The 12276-nt window shown below is 36.3% G+C and overlaps 2 pseudogenes; both read left to right on the plus strand.

Moving 5' to 3' along the window:
* Positions 1-8838, plus strand: part of LOC115414144 (sec1 family domain-containing protein 1-like) — a 48273-nt pseudogene extending 39435 nt beyond the window's left edge.
* Positions 8839-11476: 2638 nt separating this feature from the next.
* Positions 11477-12276, plus strand: part of LOC115413264 (cochlin-like) — a 42787-nt pseudogene continuing 41987 nt past the window's right edge.

The raw sequence follows: 12276 nt of genomic DNA on the forward strand, positions 1-12276 counted from the left end.
TTCATGGACGGGTCTGGGTCGAAATGAAGCAGAAATGCTGCTGTTGGGTCAAAACCGAAAGATATAAAACCAACTTCAGCATATTCCTGTTTTTCAAGACTTTTACGACTTTTCTGTTCCACTCCCAGATGCTACTGCAGATAATTTTTCCTCCACCTCTTTGTGCTATGGGTGGTTCTGGTTCTGGTTCAGATAATCCAGGTTAGCTGGTCACAGTGTGAATGAAGTCCCTATGTTTATATAATTATGAAGTCTTTAAATCCTTGTGTTTGTTCCAGGAAACTGACGACTACCGATACTTCGACCCAAAGATGCTGCGAGGCAGTGAGAGGTATGAGCCTCCTGATCAATAACCAGTGATAACCAATAATAACCAATGACAACCATTAATAACCAATGATTACTAATAATAACCAATGATAACAATAATCACCAATGATAACCAATGATAACTAATAACCAATGATATTAATCACCAATGATAACCAATAATAATCAGTGATAACCAATAATAACTAAAGATAACCAACAATAACCAATGATAACAATAATCACCAATGATAACTAATGATTACCAGTGATAATCAATAACCAATGATAACTAATAATAACAAATAATAACAATGATAACTAATAATAACCAACAGTAACCAGTGATAACCAATAATAATCAATAACAATGATAACTAATAATAGCCAATAGTAACCAGTGATAACCAATGATAATCAATAACCAATGACAACTAATAATAGTGAATAATAACCAGTGATAACTAATAATAACCAATAGTAACCAATGATAACCAGTGATAATCAATAACGAATGATAATTAATAATAGTGAATAATAACCAATGATAACTAATAATAACCAATAGTAACCAATGATAACCAGTGATAATCAATAACGAATGATAACTAATAATGGTGAATAATAACCAATGATAACTAATAGTAACCAATAGTAACCAATGATAACAATAATAACCAATGCTAACAGTTATCATTGGTTATTATTGGTTATTATTAGTTACTAATAATAACCAATAATAACCAATGGTAACTTGTAATAATCAATAATAATCAATGATAATCAATTATAACCAATAATAATCGTCTGTGATCAGTGTGTTTAGTTCAAGTGCAGGTGAACTTTCAGTTAATCTCAGACTCTGCTGAATGACAGGAAGCTCAGGAATGTCTCATGTTGTGTTTTTTTTTTTTTTTGTTGTTTTTTTTTTCAGCTCCATTCCCAGAAACAAGAACCCATTCCAGGAGGTGAGTTCCATGAACGACTGATCCGTCAGGAAGTCGATTAGATCAAATGAGTGATGTGTTTGGAGGAGACGGAGCAGATGCTTTATCTGACACTGGACTTTGATGATGATGATGATGGTGGTGGTGGTTCTGACCCGTTCACATACAGATTTAACCTGTAGGTTCTGGTCAGTGTTGGAGTCAAACTAACTGGACCTGAGGCTCTGATACATGAATCTGACTGAGGACATTCAGATTAGAAAAGGACACATTTAGAGTAAAAACAGCTTCAACTGTCGGAACAAAATAACAACAGAAATACTTGATCAGGACACATTTAACCTGTTCCTTCTGTCTAATTTGTGAATTTATTCCTACTAGCGGCATTGTACCCGTGGCTAAAACGCCCTGCTGTGGTGCAACAGCGGCATTGCACCCAAACGCCCTCCTGTGTCGCGTGTTGCAACATCGATCGGACATCGATGGGACGGACAGACACGGGGCGGGGCCGAAACATGCATTATATAGTAGAATTTACTAAGTTCCAAAGCTTAGAACTGAAGAACGACAGGGACTAAATGAATGACTGACACCTCATTTAAAGGTAATAACCTCTAGTTTCACAACATTTACTTTATTAGTATGAAGCAAAAATCCAACCTGATCTACTTACACTAGTCCACAGGTTTCAAACATGCGGCCCGGGGGCCAAATCTGGTCCGCCAAAGGTTCCATTCTGACCCGCAGGATGAAAGTGCAAAAATGAACCTGAACAGTCAAGGTTGTGAAAAATCATTTTGGTTCAGGTTCCACATACAGACCAATGTGATCTGCAGTAAAAATAACAACACAATAACCCATAAATAATGACAACAACAAAGTTTCTTTGTGAAAAATTGTGGAAAAAATTTAAGTGAAAAAAAAACAAAAAACATTACACTGTGAAAATATTTACATTTACAAAACTATTCTTTCACAATAAAATACAAATAAATACATAAATATAAACAAAGATGAACAACCCGAAATGTGCAATTTGAACAATACTCTGCCTGTTACTAAATGTTTTATCCATTAATGGATCCACTGTGATCTGTAGTTGTATTAATAATAACAGATGAAATATTGTAGAAATTGTTCAAATTTTAGTTCCAAACTCCAAAATTTTAACAATATTCTGCCTGTTACCAAATGCTTATGGAACACTGTGTGTATTGCACATGTATAAATAATAAGTCCAGGCATAATATTGTTAAAATTGTACTAATTTTTCAAATGAAATTTCAGTTTTTTCAGGTTATTCACATCTTTTTTGTAAAATGTAAATATTTTCATAATTTAATTGTTTTTTTTTTTTCTTTTTTGTTGTAAAAGAAAAAGAAAAACTTGGATTTGTCATTATTTATAAGTTATTAAGTCATTATTTTACTGGTCTGGCCCACTTGAGCTCAAATTGGGCTAAATATGGCCCCTGAACTAAAATGAGTCTGACAGCCCTGCACTAGTCCCATCAGCTTCCATCACTATCCAGGTGGTTCTGTCACTAATTCTATTTCGTTGCTCAGTTATACTGTAAAATAAACTCACAGACTCAGTTACAGATAAGCTAATCTTTCTAACGTGCTGTAATATGTTTGTATTTACTAAACTTTAATGTCTTTAATCTAAAACGGTGCCTGAATCACCTGTTATTCACGGTGAATGCAGAGGTTTGATCAGGCTGTTCTTTCTTCAACATCATTACTGAGGTTTCGTCTCTGTGTTTTCATTAGATTTAGTGTCGCCTCTTATAAACCCCTCCAAAGAACACACCAGACCAGGGCTCTCAAACTCATGTTCTTTCAGGTTCCACATTCAGCCCGATTTGATCTGCAGTGGACCGGACCAGTCAAATAATAGCAAAATAACCTATAAATAATGACAACTCCAAATTTTTGTCTTTGTTTTAGTGCAAAAAAACCCCATTAAATTATGAAAACTTCCTTTTATAACCTAACCAAACAAAAAAAAATGTGGATAACCTGAAAAAACTGAAATTTCTTCAGAAAAATCAGTGCAAATTTAACAGTATTCTGCCTCAACTTATCATTTCTACTTGTGCATTATGGATCAGATCTACAAAGACACTAAACACTGAGGAACAGGAAGAAAAGAGTTCAAATTGTGCTGAATTTTCTTTAGACATTTCAGGTTGTTCATATTTGTTCCGGTTATTCACATTTTATTGTTACAGGATAGTTTGTAAATGTAAATAATTTCATAATTTAATGTTATTTTTGCACTAAAAACAAAGACAAACATTTGAAGTTGTCATTATTTACAAACAATGTAATATTATTTTTTTCACATGAAACCGAGAAGAAAATCTGGAGTTATTATTTCTTGTGGGTTCTTCTGCTGGTATTATTTGACTGTAGATCATATTGGTCTGTATGTGGAACCTGAACTAAAATGAGTTCCACAGCCTGGACTGTGGAATTTTTACACTTTGCAAATTCATCCCAGGGGCCGGATTGGAACGTTTGGTGGGCCACATTTGGCCCCCAGGCCACATGTTTGAGACCCCTGTGCTAGAATGAATCCTATGATCCCATCTGGGTTTAGGGGCCGTGTAAGAAAACATAAATCTGACTAAAGAGTAAAGCTGAGCAAGAGGAAATACACAACAGGGAACAGGGACACGCCCACTGTTTACATCTAAACATGTCGTTAGCCTCATAGCATAATAACCTAACTCATACACAAATGGACAAAAGTATGTGGACACTTTGAATTCAGGTGTTTCTTTTCCAACAGGGGTCTGGGATACAAAACAATAATGACACTCACATCTGGAGGGACGTTATTAAAAGAATGAACTTTACTTCACTGTTCAGATGGAAAAGCGTCCGCATATTGACCTTTTCACACGTTTAATGAAGCAGGAACCAGATTCACCTGAATATGATTAAAACCAGGATGATCAAACCGGATCCATTACCCCCATCCATCCAGGTCCTGTAGAACCTGTAGAAATGAACCCGGGATCATCTGTGTTTCAGTCTTTGACCCAAAGACACTGATGACGGAACTGTTGAGACGTTAAAGGCAGGTTCCACCTCCAGATAAAAGACAGAACAGTGTTCCTGCTGTGTCTGTGTCATCAGGTCATCATCATCATCATTAACTTCAGTCTTTCAGTCAATATCATGATATATCACAACATGAGCCTCACCAGAATCAGAACCAGAACACTTTATTAATCCAAGGGGAAATTATTGTGTTACAGTTGTTCTGTGTATGTATGTATAAGAAAAAGGAGCAGCAAAGAAATGATCAATACTACCAAACTATATATACATTTTTATAAAGCTCTATATTTATTATTATTATTATTTAATAGTGTTTTATATATATATATATATATATATATATATATATATATATATATATATATATATATATACAGTCTGCTCTCGTTAAACCGCCCGCCGTTATACCGCCATTTTCGCTCACCGCCGACCAAAACCATTGCACAAAAATCCCCAATGCATTATTCCATTAGCTACCGCCATTTCCGCCTATCGCCATCCACCAGCCCAGTTCCATGCACAAACAACACTTATACCATTGATTTCCCGACCGCTATACCACCAGTGCCGCGCTGCGGCACCTCCGAGGTGCGCCGCGGAAACCGGCGTGGAAACCGGGTCGAAATGGCTCTTTGAGTGTTAAAGGTTGCCGATCCCTGCCTTACAACATAACATATTCAAGATTTATTTAGAAACGCAATTAGAACGGGTTAACGGAGGCAGCATAGACATAATATAGTAAAGACATGCACATTATGGACGCAACCCGTTGTAACGCCATTTTCGCTATACCGCCAATTTGGCCGTGAACGGAAGTTGGCGGTATAACGAGAGTAGACTATACATATATATATATATATATTTAGTAGAGCTGCAACCGATTAATCGAGTCACAGTGATCCAAAAAAATCATTCAACCACAATTCTCCTGAATCAAAGCTTCGTTTCCTTCATTTCTCTGCTGTTAAACATTGGTTCCACTGTTGTGTTTCACACGGATACTTATTGTGACACACAAAGAAGGTTCAATTCAGGAAAACTGCAATAGAATATTTCCCTTCAGTCAGTTCGAATGGATTAATCGAATCGTGAGTTTTTGCATTTGCTTCAAGCACCTAATCGATTAATCAGTTGCAGCTCTAATATTTAGAGCTATATATAATATATATTTGTTGTATTGATCATTTCTTTCCCTGCTACTTTTCTTATACTTGCATGGAGCGACTGTAAAACAATAATTTCTTCTGGGATTAATGAAGGATTGTGGTTCTGATTCTGGTTAAAACACAATTAGATCGGCAATTTGTACAATTTGTACAGACAAATATTTTCAACATAATAAATATACATGAATAAGTGTTTCCACTCTGAATCTAGAACTCAAACAACTAAAACTTTGATTATTCATGACTGAACTGAAAGTAAACAGAATAAATGAATAAAAAGTGCACATCAAACCAGAGTGTCTGGCGGACGTTGGACATGTGTGTTACAGTAAATATTCCAGACCAGCTGAGGTCAAAGGTCGAACCAGTGCCTTTCCAGTAGACGTAGAACATGGATGTGAATGTCGGTTCCTCACTCAGACTCGTTGTGTTTCAGGCCATCGTTTTCGTGGTGGGAGGAGGAAACTACATTGAGTACCAGAACCTGGTGGAATACGCCAAGGTACCGTATCCCTGAGGCGTTTCCATGACAATGGTGAAGCAGGTTTTTTTCTGAAGGAGCGCCTACCTCAGTGTCTCCCAGTAAAACCCAGAGTGTTTCCAGACAGTTCAGGTGTTCCGCTCACAGACTGAACTGATGAACAGGTTCACACTGGGTTCTGATAGTTGACCTTCAAACCATGAGTGTGCTCAGCAAGGTTCTAATAGTTCTGGATTTTTCATTGTAGTTTAGTTTTATTTAGGTTTGACTTTTTTTTTCTCTAATTCAGTTGGTTTTAATTCGTTTTTAGAGCAGGTTTGCTCATTTTTATTTTCATTTTTTTTTTAAATGCTTAGTTTTTAGTTTAGTTTTAGTTTTGTTGTATCTTTTCTCTTCTTTGTCGTCGTATTCAAATAAATCCCAGACAGGACTCTGCTGCTTTCTCCCAACCAAGGTTATTATCGTTAACGAAAACTAACGAAATGACGAAAACTAGAATTGTAAAAACAGTTTCGTTAACTGAAATAAATAAAAACTGTAATTAAAAGAAAAAACATAACTAACTGAAACTGTATTGTGTGTTTACAAAACTAACTAAAACGTATAAAAATTATGGATAAAATTCCCTTCGTTTTCGTCCTTGTCAATGTCGGATTGATATGAAATTGATTTATTTCACTCTAGCCATTTTAGCTGTTGGCACCATATGATATTTAACGGTCCGTCACTTGTGTTCACTTGTGGTTTCCAGTCGTCTTCTGGTCCCCACTCTACCTGGAAACATGGAGACTAAAGTTGGGAGAAAGCAGCAGAGTCCTGTCTGGGATTTATCTGAATATGACAGAGAAGAAGAGAAAAGATACGACAAAACTGAAATTAATACTAAAACTAAACTAAAACTAAACATTTAGAAAAAAACCCCAAAAACTATTAAAAACTATCAAACCTGCTCTAAAAACTAATTAAAACTAGAGAAAAAGAATTAGAGAAAAAAAAGTCAAAACTAAATAAAACTAAACAATAATAAAAAATCCAGAACTATTAGAACCATGGTCCCAACTTTAGTCTCCATGTTTCCAGGTAGAGTGGGGACCAGAAGACAACTGGAAACCACAAGTGACGGACTGTTAAATATCGTATGGTGCCATCAGATAAAATTGCTTGAGGGAAATAAATCAATTTCGTATCAATCTGACACTGACAAAGACAAAAACGAAGGGAATTTTATCCATAATTTTAACCCGTTTTAGTTAGTTTTGTAAACACACAATACACTTTCAGTTAGTTATGTTTTTTTTTCTTTTAATTATAGTTTTTATTTATTTCAGATAACAAAACTGTTATTACAATTCTAGTTTTCGTCATTTCGTTAGTTTTCGTTAACGATAATAACCTCAATGTGGAGATGCTTCTGGAGGACCCGCCCAGGTTCATCAGCTGACCGTCAGAGCTTCATCACTTCAGGAAACATCCGCTACTGTGCATTAGCTTCACTGTTCAACTGGTCAAGTGCATAACATGGTCCAAAATAAGCACGTATTTAGAAATGTGATGGAACATAAAAGGAGTGGACGTACAGCGATGCACATATGATCAGGAGGAACAACCCCATAAATGTAAAACAGGCAGCGTCATGTTTACTAACAGGTTAAAACTTCAACTGTTTCACATCCTCTAGAAAAACATTCCACTTTAATGTGCTCAACAACATCCAAGAGATCAGGCAGTTTTAATTCAAAACAAATATTCATATCGTTAGCCTCATAGTATAATTACCAAACTCATACACAAATGGACAAAAGTATGTGGACACGTTGAATTCAGGTGTTTCTTTTCTCACAGGGGTCTGGGATACAAAACAATAATTAATGTCAGAATATAGTTTTATATTATGGGATAAATATCATTGCATTGGTTAGTTTGGCTTAAATTATTATCTCGTTTCTAAAATGCCTCAGAGATGATTTGGACTTAATTTCTTTCAATATTGATTTTTTTTTTTTTTTATCCATGACAGATTTTAAATGTTCTTCCTCTAAATTTCTACAATGTTTTTCAAGCTCTGACTGTAAATAATAATTTTCTTCTACATCTAACCATCTACTTTCATCACATCTCATTAAGGAAGAAAAATCTACCATTAAACTTTAAGGAAATATTGATGTTTCTAAACTACAGTATATGGACATAAATATTGGGACACATCATGTCTACAGCTGTAAGATGAACCTGTTCATGATGGTCTGACATAGAAACATCAATATTAATAATCAATATGATATTTATCCCATAATATAAAACTATATTCTGACATTAGTCCTTAATGTTTTAGATCCCAGACCCCTGTTAGAAAAGAAACACCTGAATTCAATGTGTCCACATACTTTTGTCCATTTGTGTGAGTTAGGCCATTATGCTCTGAGCCTAACGATATAATAAATAAATGTCATAAATGATATTAAGTCGTGACGTAAACACTGGAGTTAAACCCTCAGTGTTTTCAGTCTTTCCTCAGTGACTCCTGGTCTCTGTGTGTTTTTCAGTCCAAACAGGGTAAGAAGGTGATCTACGGCTGCAGTGAACTCTTCAACGCCGCCCAGTTCATCAAACAGGTGAGGCCACGCCCATCTGCTTCCCAGCCCTCCTGGAAGGGGCCGTCCCACTCACTGCCTCTGACCTCTGACCTCTGACCTCTCTCCACAGCTCGCTCAGCTCGGACAGAAGTGACCACGCGGACCCACCTGTGACCCTTCCTCTGTTTTCTATAAACTCTGACCCCTGACCTCTGACCTCTGACCTGTAAATGACTAAACTCTCCTCGTCGTCTGTTTCTTCACTGATATTAAACCTGAACATGATCTGAACTCGCTGCATCGACTTTATTCACATCAGAACAAGCTCATGTCAGTTTATTCAAATATTCTTGTCTACTTTCAGTGTATTTTTTTTTTATCAGTAAATATTTCTTTAATGTAAAACACTGTTCGAGCTCCAGGACGTCTGCATTTAACCTTCTGGTATCCAGGTGAGCATATTATGCACACTTTGCACTTCATGTTATAAAAGGTCATATTATTTTTCACAATTTGTTTTAGATTAGAATTCAAAAGTTGTTATTTTTGCATGATTTTGAAAATTCTGACCCATCCACTAAAATCAGCACATTATAAACAGTGTTAAATTTCTGCACTAACACCCTTCTACCAAGTGAGTAAAAAATACACACCCACACATTTTAGCATTTAACATTTGACCTCGCACAAAAAATAATAATAATGCATTAATTAATGTTAGTGTTAATCATTGACATATGCCAGGATGAAGAAATAAAAAATAAGTAATCCAATTTTTGTGCAGAATATTGGAAAAAAAAAGCTTTTACTGTTCAAAAAATACAAAAATGTGTTTACATTACAAGCATGGAATTTAAAGGGTTACAAATATGACAGTTATTGAGTATTTCCCATTTTTGTTTATGGCTCAAGTTGATGAAAAACAAAAAATGTAAAAAAAGTTCAAAACAAACTTTATGAAAAACATGTTGACATTAGTACCGTACTGCACAGATTACACACTGTCGGTGTTGGGAAGGGCCTCTATGGACTCGATACCGGAGGGTTAATGTATTCTCCAGTTCTGCAAACAATGAAAGCAACAAAATACCAACAAAACAAAGGCGTCAGCGCCGCGTCAGTCCTGTTTCTGGGTAGAATTCCATCGACTGGAACAGACTGTGACTGTTCAGTCGAAGCCCATGTGCTTCTGTTTTCATTCCTTCGTGTCCGAGACCTCACACACTCACATTGTCAGTGTTAATCCAGCTCAGTGTCGCTGTGTTGACTCTGTTATGCTGACTTCATGACCCGGCAGCTGAAATAATGAGGAGGAGGAGTCTGGCCTCGTCGCTGGACCTGGAGGTCTGCGCCACGTGACCGACGGGGGTTTAACGTGTTCACCCATGAGAACAGATGGGGTTCGACCTGGAGTCAAACAACAAATGAAGTTTTAGACTGGAAAAAATCTACATCTGACCACGTGTATTTGTCTCATTTCTACTCAAACTGTCTCATCACACTTAAAATCAGACAGAATCACCTAAAGGAACTTTTCAGTGAGATAGAAGAACTGATTTATAGACGATAGATCTGGAGAATCTTAATTCAAGAAATCTTACCAAGAGAATTTTCACTCGTTCCATTGGCAGACTTTTGCTTAATTCAAGCAAAATTATCTTGGTAAGATTTCTTGAATTAAGATTTTCCAGATCTATTGTCTAAAAATCAGTTCATATATCTCACTGAAAAGTTACTCTTTAGGTGATTCTGTCTGATTACCTCCACCAGGAGGTGTTGTGATCACTTTGCCTTGTGTGTTTGTTTGCATGTGTGTTTGTTTGTTTGTTAGCAACTTTACGGGAAAACTATTCCAACCATCTTTACCAAATCTTCCCCACAGATAGGCCTAGGCCCTGGGACCAACCCATTAAATGTTGGGCCAAGTAGGCCAAAGTTCAAGGTCACAGCAAGGTCACAACATCTACAATTTTCCTGTGTCTCATCATTGAGCAATTTTCAAAAATTCATAAAAAATTCAAAACAACTCCGATTAGCCTCCAATTTGATCCACCCGTAGCTTAGAACAATATCTTGTATCTGGCACAAAATTGTCCACATCCACTGTGGAATGTGGACTCTGTGGACATTTACATTTAACATTGAAAACCCCATTTACCACACATTTTTCATTATAACTCAACAAATATTGATTGGAATTGAATCTAATTGGACATACACATGACTGGTACCAAGCTTCAACTTTTTCTGCTGTATGGAACAACCTTCAAACTGTTTAATTTAAAAAGAAATAGCCGATCCACACATGCACACCATTCAGGGTGCTTGGCGGAAGTTTGCGTTCTCTGAACACTTGTTTTAAGTGTGATGAGATGTTTTGACTAGAAATGAGAAAAATACACTTGGTCAGATGTAGATTTTCTCCAGTGTTTTCATGTAACTCAGTCAGGTGAACAACAGAAATCCAGCCTCACAGATTTCCTGTTTATGGAAGTATAGCAGGGGTGTCAAACATACGGGCCAAAAGGGTCCGACCTACCCATCAGTGCAAACATTACATTGAAGATATTAACAGTCAAAGGTGTCAGACTCATGTTAGATCCAAACTCCAGCCTCCAAATTGTACCAATATTCTGCCTGTTTTTAAATTTTGTGTGTTTATAGAGCCACTGTGATCTGTAACTTGTAATGAGCAAATGATAAACTGAGGCAAAATATTGTTAAAATTCCACTTATTTTTCTGAAGAAGTTTCAGGTTTATATTATTTACGTTTTCTTCTTGAAAGGATAGTTTGTAAATGTAAGCATTTTTAGAATATTTCATAATTCCGTAATTAAACTTTTTTGCACTAAAACAAAGACAAAAAAAATGGTCATTATTTGTAGGTTATTATGTTAGTATTTTCCTTTAGATCATGTGAATGTGGAACCTGAACTACCATGACTTTGACATCCCTGAAGTGTATTCATGCCACAGATAGTTGTTTGTTGTCCTGGTCTCAGTCTGAAGGCTTTCCTGGTTAATAGATGCAGTAGATCCATGAGGCTGAATGTGATGGTGGATCAGACCTGAACCCAGAACCCACGGATAAACAACAGAAAACAGTCTGTCTTCAGCACATAGAATGTATTTGGAAATAAATCTGTCAGCGTGTCTTCATGTGCAGATGTTTCCTCTGTTCACCTCAGACCTCATGTACTTACCTGCAGGATGTGTGAGCCAATCAGGACGTAGTACGCGGCGTTTCCAGGTGACGCGTGCAGCCGTTGGTTGGTGAAGCAGCAGAACAGAGACCAAGTCCACAGGTGAAGGCAGACACAGACCACGCATTAACGACATGTTCCAGCTGCAGTCGGGTTCAGTTTAGGAAAAGACAGAAGGAAAACCAGCACACAAACCTCCTAGATCACTGAACCTGGAAACTGTCGATTAGATTAGATTTTTTTTGTTGTTTTTAATTTTATGTCTTTTTATGTTTTCTTTTTAATCTATTCCTGTATTTTATTTTTTTTAATTTGGGTTTTATTTATTCTTTTGTACAGCACATTTTTCTTTATTGTACAGTTCTATGTCTTTTAATCTATTCTGTATTTTATTCTTTTGTTTTGGTTTTAATTATTCTTCTGTACAGCACTTTGGTCCACTGCGGTTGTTTTAAAGTGCTTTACAAATAAAGGTGGATTGGACTGGATAGATTAGATTAGAATAGAATAGAATAGAATAGAATA

The sequence above is a fragment of the Sphaeramia orbicularis genome, chromosome 22 (genome assembly GCF_902148855.1).
Source record: "Sphaeramia orbicularis chromosome 22, fSphaOr1.1, whole genome shotgun sequence".
NCBI lineage: Eukaryota > Metazoa > Chordata > Actinopteri > Kurtiformes > Apogonidae > Sphaeramia > Sphaeramia orbicularis.